This window comes from Bos indicus, chromosome 11, assembly GCF_029378745.1.
Source record: "Bos indicus isolate NIAB-ARS_2022 breed Sahiwal x Tharparkar chromosome 11, NIAB-ARS_B.indTharparkar_mat_pri_1.0, whole genome shotgun sequence".
In the NCBI taxonomy this organism is placed as follows: domain Eukaryota; kingdom Metazoa; phylum Chordata; class Mammalia; order Artiodactyla; family Bovidae; genus Bos; species Bos indicus.
Genome location: NC_091770.1, coordinates 68,864,372 through 68,880,188, shown reverse-complemented (window position 1 = coordinate 68,880,188; position 15,817 = coordinate 68,864,372). Strand labels below are relative to the sequence as shown.

The following is a 15,817-nucleotide window of genomic DNA, read 5'->3' as shown; positions in this document are numbered from 1 at the left end:
AACAATGTAAAAAAGAAAAAAGGGGTAATACATTAAGACTAAGTTGAATTTATTTTAGGAATGTAAGGTTGGATTAACACTTTAAAAAATCAGTGTAATTAACCATATTAAAAGGCTAAAAAGAAAACCAATAATTGAATTAGAATTATTTCACAAAATTCAACATATACCTATGATAGAAACTTTCAAAGGAAAGTTACCTAGAAAAAGTAGGTAACATCCTCAAACTGATGAAGGACATCTATGAAAAACCTACAGCTAAAATCATACTTAATGATGGAAGAGTGTATTTTTCCCTTTTGATCACAATCAAGGCAAAGATGCCCACTGTCACCACTTTTATTTTTTTTAATTTAAATTTATTTATTTTAATTGGAGGCTAATTACTTTACAATATTGTATTGGTTTTGCCATACATCAACATGAATCCGCCACGGGTGTACACATGTTCCCCATCCTGAACCCCCCTCCCACCTCCCTCCCTGTACCATCCCTCTGGGTCATCCCAGTGCACCAGCCCCAAGCATCCTGTATCCTGCATCGAACCTGGACTGGCAATTAGTTTCTTATATGATATTATACGTGTTTCAATGCCATTCTCCCAAATCATCCCACCCGCTCCCTCTCCCACAGAGTCCAAAAGACTGTTCTATACATATGAGTCTCTTTTGCTGTCTTGCATACAGGTTATCGTTACCTTTCTAAATTCCATATATATGCATTAGTATACTGTATTGGTGTTTTTCTTTCTGGCTTACTTCACTCTGTATAATAGGCTCCAGTCTCATCCACCTCATTAGAACTGATTCAAATGTATTCTTTTTAATGGCTGAGTAATACTCCATTGTGTATATGTACCACAGCTTTCTTATGCACTCATCTGCTGATGGACATCTAGGTTGCTTCCATGTCCTGGCTATTATAAACAGTGCTGTGATGAACACTGGGGTACACGTGTCTCTTTCAATTCTGGATTCCTCAGTGTGTATGCCCAGCAGTGGGATTGCTGGGTCATAAGGCTGTTCTATTTCCAGTTTTTTAAGGAATCTCCACACTATTCTCCATACTGGATGTACTAGTTTGCATTCCCACCAACAGTGTAAGAGGGTTCCCTTTTCTCCACACCCTCTCCAGCATTTATTGCTTGTAGACTTTTTTGGATAGCAGCCATTCTGACTGGCATGAAATGGTACCTTATTGTGGTTTTGATTTGCATTTCTCTGATAATGAGTGATATTGAGCATCTTTTCACGTGTTTGTTAGCCATCTGTATGTCTTCTTTGGAGAAATGTCTATTTAGTTCTTTGGCCCATTTTTTGATTGGGTCGTTTATTTTCCTGGAATTGAGCTGCAGGAGTTGCTTGCATATTTTTGAGATGAGTTGTTTGTCAGTTGCTTCATTTGTTATTATTTTCTCCCATTCTGAAGGCTGTCTTTTCACCTTGCTAATAGTTTCCTTTGTTGTGCAGAAGCTTTTAATTTTAATTAGGTCCCATTTGTTTATTTTTGCTTCTATTTCCAGTATTCTGGGAGGTGGGTCATAGAGGATCCTGCTGTGACTTATGTCAGAGAGTTTTACCTATGTTCTCCTCTAGGAGTTTTATAGTTTCTGGTCTTACATTTAGATCTTTAATCCATTTTGAGTTTATTTTTGTGTATGGTGTTAGAAAGTGTTGTGGTTTCATTCTTTTACAAGTGGTTGACCAGTTTTCCCAGCACCACTTGTTAAAGAGATTGTCTTTACTCCATTGTATATTCTTGCCTACTTTGTCAAAGATAAGGTGTCCATAGGTGTGTGGATTTATCTCTGGGCTTTCTATTCTGTTCCATTGATCTATATTTCTGTCTCTGTGCCAGTACCATACTGTTTTGATGACTGTGGCTTTGTAGTAGAGCCTTAAGTCAGGCAGGTTGATTCCTCCAGTTCCATTCTTTTTTCTCAAGATTACTTTGGCTATTCGAGGTTTTTTGTATTTCCATACAAATTGTGAAATTATTTGTTCTAGCTCTGTGAAAAACACCATTGGTAGCTTGATAGGGATTGCTTTGGGTACTATGCTCATTTTCACTATATTGATTCTTCCGATCCATGAACATGGTATATTTCTCCATCTATTAGTGTCCTCTTTGATTTCTTTCACCAGTGTTTTATAGTTTTCTATACTCTTGCCTGGAAAATCCCATGGACGGTGGAGCCTGGTAGGCTGCAGTCCATGGGGTCGCTAAGAGTCGGACACGACTGAGCAACTTCACTTTCACTTTTCACTTTCATGCATTGGAGAAGGAAATGGCAACCCACTCCAGTGTTCTTGCCTAGAGAATCCCAGGGACGGGGGAGCCTAGTGGGCTTCCGTCTATGGGGTCGCACAGAGTAGAACACGACTGAAGCGACTTAGCAGCAGCAGCATATGTAGGTCTTTAGTTTCTTTAGGTAGATATATTCCTAAGTATTTTATTCTTTTGGTTGCAGTGGTGAATGGAATTGTTTCCTTAATTTCTCTTTCTATTTTCTCATTATTAGTGTATAGGAATGCAAGAGATTTCTGTGTGTTGATTTTATATCCTGCAACTTTACTATATTCATTGATTAGTTCTAGTAATTTTCTGGTGGAGTCTTTAGGGTTTTCTATGTAGAGGATCATGTCATCTGCAAACGGAGAGTTTTACTTCTTCTTTTCCAATTTGGATTCCTTTTATTTCTTTTTCTGCTCTGATTGCTGTGGCCAAAACTTCCAAAACTATGTTGAATAGTAGTGGTGAAAGTGGGCACCCTTGTCTTGTTCCTGACTTTAGGGAAATGCTTTCAATTTTTCACCATTGAGGATAATGTTTGCTGTGGGTTTGTCATCAGATCAGATCAGATCAGTCGCTCAGTCGTGTCCGACTCTTTGCGACCCCAATGAATCGCAGCACGTCAGGCCTCCCTGTCCATCACCAACTCCCGGAGTTCACTGAGACTCACGTCCATCGAGTCAGTGATGCCATCCAGCCATCTCATCCTCTGTCGTCCCCTTCTCCTCCTGCCCCCAATCCCTCTCAGCATCAGAGTCTTTTCCAATGAGTCAACTCTTTGCATGAGGTGGCCAAAGTACTGGAGTTTCAGCTTTAGCGTCATTCCTTCCAAAGAAATCCCAGGGCTGATCTCCTTCAGAATGGACTGGTTGGATCTCCTTGCAGTCCAAGGGACTCTCAAGAGTCTTCTCCAACACCACACTTCAAAAGCATCAAATCTTCGGCACTCAGCCTTCTTCACAGTCCAATTCTCACATCCATACATGACCACAGGAAAAACCATAGCCTTGACTAGACAGACCTTTGTTGGCAAAGTAATGTCTCTGCTTTTGAATATGCTATCTAGGTTGGTCATAACTTTCCTTCAGGGTTTGTCATATATAGCTTTTATTATGGTGAGGTATGTTCCTTCTATTCCTGCTTTCTGGAGAGTTTTTATCATAAATGGATGTTGACTTTTGTCAAAGGCTTTCTCTGCATCTATTGAGATAATCATATGGCTTTTATTTTTCAATTTGTTAATGTGGTGAATTACATTGATTGATTTGCAGATATTGAAGAATCCTTGCATCCCTGGGATAAAGCCCATTAGTCATGGTATATGACCTTTTTAATGTGTTGTTGGATTCTGATTGCTAGAATTTTGTTAAGGATTTTTTTTATCTATGTTCATCAGTGATATTGGCCTGTAGTTTTCTTTTTCTGTGGCATCTTTGTCAGGTTTTGGTATTAGGGTGATGGTGGCCTCATAGAATAAGTTTGGAAGTTTACCTTCCTCTGCAATTTTCTGGAAGAGTTTGAGTAGGATAGGTGTTAGCTCTTCTCTAAATTTTTGGTAGAATTCAGCTGTGAAGCCATCTGGACCTGGGCTTTTGTTTGTGTCACCACTTTTAGTTAACATTGTACCAGAGGTCCTTGCCAATTCAGTAAGAAAATAAAAAGCAAAAAGATTGGAAAGAAAAAAAAGATCAGAAAGAAGAAAAAAATGACCCCTATTTGATATTTGGATTTCAGAAACAAAATCTACAAAATAGCTATTAGAATTAATAATTGAATTTGAGATCACAGATACAAGCTGCAAACAATAGGAAAATAGTAATATTTTATTATATATGCTTGGGAAAAAATTTAACTTAAGACATCCAAGTTCTCCATATCAAAATTACAAAATATTATGACAAGAAATTAAATAAGACCTAAATAACAGAAAGATAGATCAGGTTCATTGATTAGATGGCTAAGTATTACAGTTCTTCCAAAAGATTCAATAAAATCCCAACTGAAATTCTAGCATGCTCTTTTTTTAGAGATTAATAAGCCTATTCTAAAATTTGTATCTAAACACAAAAGGCCTAGAATAACCAAAGAATTTTTAAAAAGGAAAACACTGGAGGATTTAGCCAACTTAACTTCAGAACTTGTTATAAAGATACAGTATTGGCAAAAAGACAGATGAATAGATCAATGTGGCAGAGTAGAGAATCCAGAAATAGACCAAAACATATGTGGTCAATTAATTTTTGTCCAGATTCCAAAGCAATTCAACGGGGACAGAAATGTATTTCAAAAATGGATGCTAGAGCAACAAGATATTCACTTGGGAAAAAAAAGTAAACACAAACCCTTCCTTCATACAATACACACAAAATCCAATCAAAAGGATCACAAAGGTATTTTGGAAGAAAATATAGAAAATATTTGCAATCTTGGGGTCTTTTATACACAAAAATATGAGCCTTACAAGAAAAAAATGGATAAATAAAACTTAATCAGAAGTGTAAAAGACACCATTAACAAAAATGCAAACCATGACCAGGAGAAAAATATTCATATGAAGCACATATGTTAGGCAAAGGACTCGTATCAGTTCAGTTCAGTTCAGTCGCTCAGTTGTGTCTGACTCTTTGCAACTCCATGAACCACAGCAAGCCAGGCCTCCCTGTCCATCACCAACTCCCAGAGTTTACCCAAACTCATGTCCATTGAGTCAGTGATGCCATCTAACCGTATCATCCTCTGTCGTCCCCTTGTCCTCCTGCCTTCAATCTTTCCCAACATCAGGGTCTTTTCAAATGAGTCAGCTCTTCACATCAGGTGGCCAAAATATTGGAGTTTCAGCTTCAACCTCAGTCTTTCCAATGAACATCCAGGACTGGTTTCCTTTAGGATGGACTGGTTAGATCTCCTTGCAGTCCAAGTGACTCTCAAGGGTCTTCTCCAACACCACAGTTTAAAAGCATCAATTCTTTGGTGCTCAGCTTTCTTTATAGTCCAACTCTTACATCCATACATGACTAGAAAAGCCATAGCCTTGACTAGATGGACCTTTGTTGACAAAGTAATGTCTCTGCTTTTTAATATGCTATCTAGGTTGGTCATAGCTTTTCTTCCAAGGAGTAAGTGTCTTTTAATTTCATGGCTGCAATCACCATCTGCAGTGATTTTGGAGCCCCCCAAAATAGTCTGACACTGTTTCCACTGTTTTTCCATCTATTTGCCATGAAGTGACGGGACCTGATGCCATGATCTTAGTTTTCTGAATGTTGAGCTTTAAGCCAACTTTTTCACTCTCCTCTTTCACTTTCATCAAGAGGCTCTTTAGTTCCTCTTCACTTTCTGCCATAAGGGTAGTGTCATCTGCATATCTGAGGTTATTAATATTTCTCCCGGCAATCTTGATTCCAGCTTGTGCTTCCTCCAGCCCAGCGTTTCTCATGATGTACTCTGCATAGAAGTTAAATAAGCAGGGTGACAGTATACAGCCTTGACGTACTCCTTTTCCTACTTGGAACCAGTCTGTTGTTCCATGTCCAGTTCTAACTGTTGCTTCCTGACCTGCATATAGGTTTCTCAAGAAGCAGGTCAAGTGGTCTGGTATTCCCATCTCTTTCAGAATTTTCCACAGTCTATTGTGATCCACACGGTCAAAGGCTTTGGCATAGTCAATAAAGCAGAAATAGATGTTTTTCTGGAACTCTCTTGCTTTTTCCATGATCCAGCGGATGTTGGCAATTTGATCTCTGGTTCCTCTGTCTTTTTTAAAACAGCTTAAACATCTGGAAGTTCATGGTTCACATATTGCTGAAGCCTGGCTTGGAGAATTTTGAGCATTACTTTACTAGCGTGTGAGATGAGTGCAATTGTGTGGTAGTTTGAACATTCTTTGGCATTGCCTTTCTTTGGGATTGGAATGAAAACTGGCCTTTTCCAGTCCTGTGGCCACTGCTGAGTTTTCCAAATTTGCTGACATATTGAGTGCAGCCCTTTCACAGCATCATCTTTTAGGATTTGAAATAGCTCAACTGGAATTCTATCACCTCCACTAGCTTTGTTCGTAGTGATACTTCCTAAGGCCCACTTGACTTCACATTCTAGGATGTCTGGCTCTAGGTGAGTGATCACACCATCGTGATTATCTTGGTCGTGAAGATCTTTTTTGTACAGTTCTTCTGTGTATTCTTGCCACATCTTAATATCTTCTGCTTCTATTAGGTCCATACCATTTCTGTCCTTTATTGAGCCCATCTTTGCATGAAATGTTCCCTTGGTATCTCTAATTTTCTTGAAGAGATCTCTAGTCTTTCCTAGTCTATTGTTTTCCTCTATTTCTTTGCATTGATCACTGAGGAAGGCTTTCTTATCTCTCCTTGCTATTCTTTGGAACTGTGCATTCAAATGGGTATATCTTTCCTTTTCTCCTTTGCTTTTTGCTTCTCTTATTGTCACATCTATTTGTAAGGCCTCCTCAGAGAGCCATTTTGCTTTTTTGCATTTCTTTTTCTTGAGGATGGTTTTGATCCCTGTCTCTTGTACAATGTCACGAATCTTTGTCCATAGTTCATCAGGCACTCTGAATATATAAAGAACTCATAAATAATAAAAAGAAGATAATCCATTCAAAATGATCAAAAGATTTGATCAGACATTTTACCAAGAAGTATACAAAAACAGGCAAGGACCAATATGAAAAACGTTCCACATCTTGTCAGTTAAATGGACATTAACAGCACAATGAGATACCACCAAACATGTGGTAGAAAGACTAAAATTAAAAATATTGACTATACTAAGTATTGGTGAGGCAAAATGGAATGGCTGGAACTTTAACATACTATTGGTGCACATGTGAAATGATATGTCTACTGAGTGGGATTTCTGGGTTTCACTTTTGCATATATTCAACTTTACTACATATGTCTCAGTATTTTCTAAGGTTGTTAACAATTTATAATCTCACCAGTGATGTAAAAGAGTTCCTGTTGCTCTATCTCCTCATTAATGCTGCATATTGGCAGGATTCTTATTTGTATCCATCTGGTGGGAGCAAAATGGCAACCCCTTGCAGTCTTAATTTATATTTCCCTGAAATTACTGGTAGACCAAGCATCTTTCAATATGTTTATTCTTGTACTCCCTCTTGTATGAGATGAATATTCACATCTATGCCTATTTGTCTGTAAGTTATATTTTTCTTATGGACTTGGAGGATTCTTTATTTACTCTGGATATTTCTATTTTGTCGGTCATATGTGTTGCAAACGTCTTCTCCCAGTTGGTGGTTTATTTTTTTTTTTTTACCTCCTTTATAATGTCTTTGGATGAACAGAGATATTCATTGTATACAAATATAAACATGTTATGAATCTTTGCTTAGAAATTTAGTTTTTTTTTAATTGAGCCATATGTTAATTCTTATGGGAACTTAATTTAAGAAACTTTGTGAGAGTTTCTCTTTTTAAAAACAGGAAGTTCATTAGTAATTTACACATTCATTCCCCAAAGTATTGATTAAAAATTTTTATGGCCCTATAATAATGTTTTTAAGAAGTATGATATTCACAGCAAAACTCTGAAATGAACTTGTAAAGAAGTACTATGATATTCATAGCAAAATGATGAAATGAACTTGTAAAGAAACACTTTGAGTACTTAGGAAATGGTGCATGTTTTTCTAGAGGCAAATAGAGCCTTACCAAAATTAATCATTTAACTTTCTTGCTCTTTTTCTTTTTTCTTTTATTCTAACAATAGACTTCCAATTTTAGAATAATAGGAGAATACCATATATATGGTCATATGTTTATGATTGATTTATACACATATAGATAGATAAAATATATTGATTTTAAAAAATTGTCCAATAAAAATAATCCTTTATTCCTTATATACAAGATGGTAAAATCAAGCTAGACTGAGTAGGTTGTATGTATCCTGTAGTATTATATAGAAGTACAGTGCAGTATAGCACAGTAAAGTAAAATATAATAAATATAATTCACAGTTTGAACCAGAAATCACAGATGAATGATTTCAGATTATCTTGGAATCATCATACTGTAATAGTCACAAAACTCTGTCCCTTGCACTAACATTTTTATCTTGGTCCTGGATGAAGCTGTTGAAGTGAAAAGGAAAATACTTTTCAACACTTTCATCATTTCTAATGATAGAAAGAAAACATTACAATTAACCAGGCAGATGGCAGAAACAAAATTCTAAAGGACCTCAAAATCGAGAAGATGGAATATAACCAATGAAACTACAAAGCTGTCTTCACATTTTAAAGTTAATTGCAAGTAAATAGTGAGTGGGCTCTGCCTCGGTTAAATTTCATTTCAGAATTATTTTGTGTGCTTTACTTGACTTCCTGTTTTAAATGTGGTAAAAGATTGGATACAATCTGAACTGCTGTCACAGTAGTAAGGGGTTGCTTTGGAAAGGACACCTCCAGCCCCCTAATCAAAGCTTCTCATGGCCATCTAACCCTCTGTGTTCAGTTCTGGGGGCCACACTTTAAGAGAAACATCAACATCTTCAATGGTATCCAAAGAGAGTAGCAGAGGGTACCTTGCCAGGGAGGAAGCAGTCTGCTTGCAAGGATGGTTTCCTAGTATGCAGTTATATCCACCCAGAAAAGGTGATGACTTTTTCTAATTGGCACAAACTTGCCATCAGCTAAGTACACAAGGAATCTAGAGATTAATTCCTGGGAAGTTAGAAATCTAAGAATATCTATTGGGAGAAAGACTGAACGATTTACAGTGACTGTCAGATCCAGCCCTGTAGTCCTAATCCCCAGCCCTCTAGAATAATCCTGGTCTTAGAGAGCACAGATTTAACAATCTCTGGTCCCACAGGTGGAACCTTTGTTGCTTCTCTAACTCCCAATACTCCCTTTTAGAAAACTGGGCTTTGCCCTATCTCTTAAAGAAAAAAAAAAAAAAAAAAAAGACATCGTGGAATAGTAGTCAAGAGCATGTGGAATCAGGTTGAAACTTTGGTTTGAATCCAGATATTGCTTAATGACTAAGCAGTGTCCTTAATATCTCTGAGCCTCCTTTTCTTACATATAAAATGGACTGGAGGTGGTGGCAATAAAACCAGCCTTTTAACAGTAGGTGGGTATTAAATGAGAAGTTTCTTGTAAAGGGCTTGGCATGGAACATAACGACAACTAGGTAGGTAGATCTTGTGACCATCACCACCAGGATCTCCTCAGGTACCCACCGCCCTACCCTGTGACAGGAAGGGGCACCTCAGGCATTGGCCAGTTACTCCTGGACTTCTAACAGTAGGCCTTCCCAGGTCCCCAGAGTTGAGTCCAACAGAGTAGCCACTAGATACATGTGGCTTTTGAACATTTAAAATATGGCAAATGCAACGAATGAACTGAATTTTAAGTTTAAATTAATTTAATTAATTAAAGGAAATCAGTCCTGAATATTCATTGGAAGGACTGATGCTGGAGCTGAAGCTCTAATACTTTGGCCACCTGATGCTAAGAAGTGACTCATTGCAGAAGACCCTGATGCTGGGAAAGATTGAAGGCAGGAGGAGAAGGGGACGACAGAGGATGAGATGGTTGGATGGCATCACTAACTCGATGAACATGAGTTTGATCAAGCTCGGGGAGCTGGTGATGGACAGGGAAGCCTGGTGTGCCATAGTCCATGGGGTCACAAAGAGTCAGACATGACTGAGCGACTGAACTGAACTGAATTTATATTTAAATACCCACACACATGGCTAGCACCTGTCTTATTAGACAGAGTCAAGGGTAAGAGGGTAATGGCAGCGATGACCACAGAACCAGGAGGGCCTGAGCACCCGTAAGTGGAGACAGTCAAGATGAGGTTGGATGATTATAAAACAGGGGTGCAGAAGTAGCCCTGAATTGGGCAGATCCTTTCACTTTGACCTGCAGAGGTTCTCTGCACTCAACTGCTTGTCTTCAACATTGTATTTTTGCCACTAAACCACCGAGTTCCCTCCTGTCAGTGATAGGACAGGACAGACCTCATAGTGACAGGTGCAGGGCTGGCCCTGGTGACCTGGCCTCCGGCCTGAGCTTAGCACATCTCAGCCACCAAGAGGGATGCTGTTTGCATTTTGTTCTCAATCCACTAAGAAACCGGAAGCAGCGTTCAGCTGTTCCCTGCCGGGAGGGCTGCACACAGCTCTTTCCTAGCTCGTGTTTTTTTCCAGAACAGTGGAAATATATCTGATGTAATGTAGCAGAACACGACAAGGGACGGTTTTTCTCTTAACAAATACTCATTTGAAATGGTGCCCACACCCCGCATGAGGAGCGATCTATTTCCCACAACAGTGTTCCGGCAAAACCCATTACTAATTCCACAACTCAAATTAAAACTAACAGAGCTTGAAGGCTGGGACTGACTGTGCTCTCTGCTGACAGGGAGCAAGGAAGAGAGGGGGGAGGGGCCCGGCGCACTCGCGTGTGTATGTGTTTAATTACACTGTTTAACACATCGAGAATAATTTAGCCACCCGAGTGGGGAAAATAAGGCACTTAACTGCTCTCCGGTGGAAAAGAGCCCCGTGCAAACCACTCTCAGCTGTGCGCCACCTCGCACACCTCGGGAGAGAGAGGGTGGGGAGAAGGGTTGGAGAGAAAGAACAAAGATGGCGGGGAGAGAAGGAGGGAGAGGGGACTTGGGGCAGAGGTAAATTCACTGTGAGTGGGGAGGGCACATGACTATTTCTCAAGGAGAGTGGATATGAGACTGTGAGAAGGTGAGAATGAACATAAATTTCGAGCTTTAAAATGGAACTTAACACCTAGACCAGGGCTTTACCTGGGTGGCTCCCCGGCTTCAGAATCGTCTCAGCGGCGTTCCTTGCCTTAATGGCCTGGAAGCTGTGAATGGAGGCTTCTGGTCCCTGGAAAGGCAAGCCTCAGAGGAAGACTATCCAGGGCTCTCTGCAGAAGGGGAAACTGAGGCTTAAGATCAGACAAGAGGTGTCTGGGCTGCATGGGGAGTAGATGGCTGTCTGGCTCCCAGCTTCAAGGCTGGTGCTTTGGCCTGGAAGCAAAGCTTGTCATGGGCCCTGCTGAGGGGTATCTTTATTTTCTGTTCTGTTGGAGCTGAGATAATCTCTAATCCAAGGGCCTCGGGAGAGGGAGTGATGAGAGAAGCCTTCACATGGCTTTAGATTTACAGAGCATTGCAGCACCCCAGATGGGGACCAGGTGCCAGAGAAGTGAGTACTCAGAATAGAACTATCCATCGTCTGCCAGTGACTCTGGGTTCAACGCTGGGCTGACTGCCAAGGAGATGAACAGCCTGGCACAAGAGTGGCAGAAAGCAGAAACCACTGGTGTGGCTCATGGATGGGGCAACCCCACTGTGCTCTCTAGCAGGTGGCCTCGCCATGTGGACCCAGCCTCTTCAGGGACTCATGGCTGATGGGTCCCTCCCAGGGCACCCTGTGGGTTAACAAGGAGAGCCCTTGCCAGGCAGCAAGGAGTCTGAGCCACTCCATTAAGTCCATGAGCCGTGCCTCTTCTCTGGCCTCCCTTTCACCGTTTGGAACACTGAGCAAGTTGGACTTACTCTCTGAAGTGCTTTTCAGCGGTAACGTTCTGTGTTTCTGGAAGTGAGAATGTTCTATGCACACTCCTTGATACTGTTGGGCAGGCAGTGAAACTGGAATACAGCATTCCTTTCAGTTAAGTTCATCACGTGCAAACACAGAAAATCCAAACATCTTCGCATGAAACGCTTCTCCTTCCCATCTCCCAAATGCTTTGACGTGTTACTCAATACAGAAGAGGCCTAGAAAGTTCCCAAGTAGCTTGTCGATGTATTCTGAGGACATGGCAGAGCCTTCTTCCTGGGTTCTATAATTACATGTGTCCCAGAAACACTGTGTAACATTCAGTATGATCACGGATTTCTGGGCACGGTTCTTCCTCCATCCATAAAGAGAGGATACACTTCCCACTTACTAATTTAAACTCCTTCTAAAGCACATTCGGGAGATTTAGGAAGTTGGGGCCCGTCATGTATCAAATGATTATCTGATTTTAAGAGTTACTATCTCCAACCCATCCTCCCCAGGTCACTCCAGACGGCTCGCTTCCCAGTGGGCAGGAACCTTATGTGCAGTCTCAGGTCCTCTTGGTCTCAACTGTCTCTGGGACCCTTATCTCTCTTTTGAGGGTTTTCTTTGACTCTGGGCAAAGAAGAGGCTCTTCTCACCTCTTCCGGACTGAGGTGAGGTGCCAAACCTCAAGGAGTAGGATCTGGATTTCCCAGTGACTGCCAAGGGGCCAGATGCACAAGCCAGAGGTTCAGAAGCATTAATTCCCCATGGGGCAAACTTTAAGCAATGAGAGATGGAAGACAGAAGGGAGCCTACATGTAAATTTCCTCTCTAACATCTCTCCTGTGGATTATTCCAAGACCCAGCATTTTTGCAAAACTAGTTGTAGGTGTCCTGCTTTAGCCAAGTAGCTATTTCTTTTTGTGAAGGGACGTGGGTGATACATCACCTTGTATTGCTTCCCATCCTCCTCTCCTCATTTGTTATTTCCTTCACTTTTGCTGCCCTGGGATTGCACCTCCCAATGAGGCATTAGCATTCAAGCTTTGCCTCAAGCTTTGTTTTGTAGAGAACCCAGGATAGAATAATATCAACAGTAATAACTAGAATATTTTGAGCGCTTATCATGTGCCAGGTACTTTATATATATTATCTAAGTACTTTACATATATTATCTCATTTAATCTTTTCAATAAAAGTGTATGCTTGTGTGAAGCATACACTACTGTTACATTTTTTTTTTTTTAAATAAATTTATTTTAATTGGAGTCAAATTACTTTACAATATTGTATTGGTTTTGCCATACATCAACATGAATCCACCACGGGTGTACACATGTTCCCCATCCTGAACCCCTCTCCCAAATCCCTCCCCATACCATCCCTCTGGGTCATCCCAGTGCACCAGCCCTGAGCATCCTATATCATGCATCGAACCTGGACTGGTGATTCGTTTCACATATATTATACATGTTTCAATGCCATTCTCCCAAATCATCCCACCCTCACCCTCTCCCACAGAGTCCAAAAGACTGTTCTATACATCTTACATTTTAATGATGAGGAAACTGGGACCCAGAGAGGTTATATAACATGCCCAAATGATAGCATTAGAAATCACACATGTGAGGATCAAGTACAGAGCTAGACACAGAGTTAACCATCAGGGTCAGTAGGTGGGTCATTAATCTGTATATTTCTCACTAGCACCCTTTCTTCTAAAGCATTCTTTCCAGGGAATCACTCACTGAATACTACCAATGAAGAAGTCAAAGAGGAAATCAGAAAATACCTCAAGACAAAATGAAAATGAAAGCACAACCCTTCAAAAAATCTACAGGATGTAGCAAAAGCACTTCTAAGAGGAAAGTTCATAGTGATACAGGCTTCCTCAAGAAACAAGAACATCTGAAACAACCTAACTTACCACCTAAAAGAATTAGGAAAAGCACAAACAAAACCCAAAGTCAGCGGAGGGAAGGAAATGATTAGAGAGGAAATAAATAAAACAGATCAAAAAGATGATAGAAGGCATCAATGAAACCAAGAGCTATTTTTTTTGAAAAGACAAGTAATTTTGCTTATCCTGTATGTCAGAAAGTATACAGTGGTAAACAAAGGCATGGTTCCTGCCATCAGGGTATCCCTGATGATAATGTAGCCCTCCAGGTTGTGACTGAATGAGCAGAAAGCAAAGGTGGCTTGCCGATTAAGAGATCCTCTCACTGTATGAAACGGGCAAAGTTGAGGTTATCTTCATTTAGGGAGTCAACTCACCCTTTGCCCTAGTTTTTCTTAAAACTTGTACTTGGACCCTTTGCATCACAGACACCTGCTTTTTTGAGCTACTGAATCCATATCTCTGGGGGTGGAAATTTCGAAGCTACAGAATTAAGACAGTCTCTGAAACATTTATATGCTTACTAAAGTTTGGAGTGCTTTCTTGGTCCAAAGTCCTGAGAAGTCACCTCTCACACCCTACCTGTTTTGAAGACAGGTGTATTGATGCAGCCTGGTCAGCAGGATTCCCCCACAGGGAGCCAAGTTGGGACTAGGTGGGTCCCACCAGCTTGGCTGCAGCCGCTCTGCAGGATAGAGAGTAATGGAGGATACTGGTGGTGGCACAGTGGCAGTTCCTTTGCAGAAACAGTTGGCTGACGGTCAACTGCCTGGATGTCTGCTTGCTTCTTCCCCTTGGGCTCTTCCTTATATGGGCATGGCAGACACCGCCCCACCTTAGTTAAACAGTGACTCCATCCTGGGACCTGGAGAGAAGATATTGGATTGAACTGCAGATCTTCCCCCAAGCCAGTCTCCACCTGATCCCATTTCACTTCCTGGAGTCCCGAGCTTTCGATTTCTTGGCTGCCTGATTTGTGGTCATCCGAGGTTTCCAAATAATTCAGTTGCTTTGTTTTAACTTCAGGGACTTTTCCTTCAGAGGAAGGGCTGAGGAAGAGGGAAATGCCCTTCCTTGGTGCCTCTTTCTCACATCCCAAGTGCCTTCACCAGGTGTCACACATCAAGAGCAACTAACTACTCAAAGTAAGTCACACCACATGGGCTTTGTGCCAGAAGAGCATCTCCTTTTGACAAATATAAATGGCAGACTCGATGAACCCTGGGCGTGGAGAGACCCGGGGAAGGTCTCTGCATCATTCGTGCTTAATGGATGGTGGAGAAAGGGATGAAGCGTGTAAGGCAGGCACTTCCTGACTCCAGACCCCTGATAGCATGGCCCACTCATGTTGTAGGCCTTGATTGAAAAAAAAAATGCACAGCCTAGAAGTTGAGAATTCTTAGGACTTCAGGCCTGAGAGGCAGCCTCTCAGATAGCTCTGAGGGACTGCTCCAAAGAGGTAAGGGAGGAACCAGGATTTATAGGAGTTTTTGTAACAAAGACCAGGTTCGTTGGAACATCAAAAGGTTACCGTTTAGGAAAGAAAATCACGTATCTCAAGTTAAGGAATTTGGCACTTTTCTGTTTATGGGAAGACGCAAGAGTCCAGGCTCACTGGACTCATTCCTTTGATATGCACCTCAGCTATCTATGGCCAGTATCCTCTTCTTTCTCAGCCTGAGTCCCCTCAGGGTGCGCTGTTGGGGGTGGCCGCAATGTCCGAGGTCCTTGGCAGTGGGCAGGCCTGTTCCTGTCCATCCATCCAGGGCTTTTGTAGTGGCTGATGACTGCAACACCCTTTGTCTACTGACATGGCTGGCAGTATTTTTCACTCACAATATAAAAGAAGGAAAACTTATTTCTGCTGATGAGATGCAGGAGGCCCTGCTAAGGAGTGATGGGTAGTGGAGTGTTTGCCAAGAGAAGAAGGTGGTGAAGTGGTCCAGGCAGGGGTGAGCATGGTGAGAAAGTACAAATCCCAGGTGGACAGCTTGAGGACCTTGGATGAAGTGAAACCCAAATCACCCACAGACACGTTAAGGGCCGACATTACCA

The 15,817-nt window shown here is 41.2% G+C and overlaps 1 protein-coding gene across 1 annotated transcript in view; it reads right to left on the bottom strand.

Moving 5' to 3' along the window:
* CAPN13 (calpain 13) overlaps positions 1-14,875 on the bottom strand; it is a 108,301-nt gene extending 93,426 nt beyond the window's left edge. The window contains exon 1 of the mRNA XM_070799829.1: positions 14,345-14,875. The gene's annotated coding sequence lies outside the window, so the exon portion shown is untranslated. The remainder of the gene's footprint in view (positions 1-14,344) is intronic.
* Between the last annotated feature and the right edge of the window lie 942 nt (positions 14,876-15,817).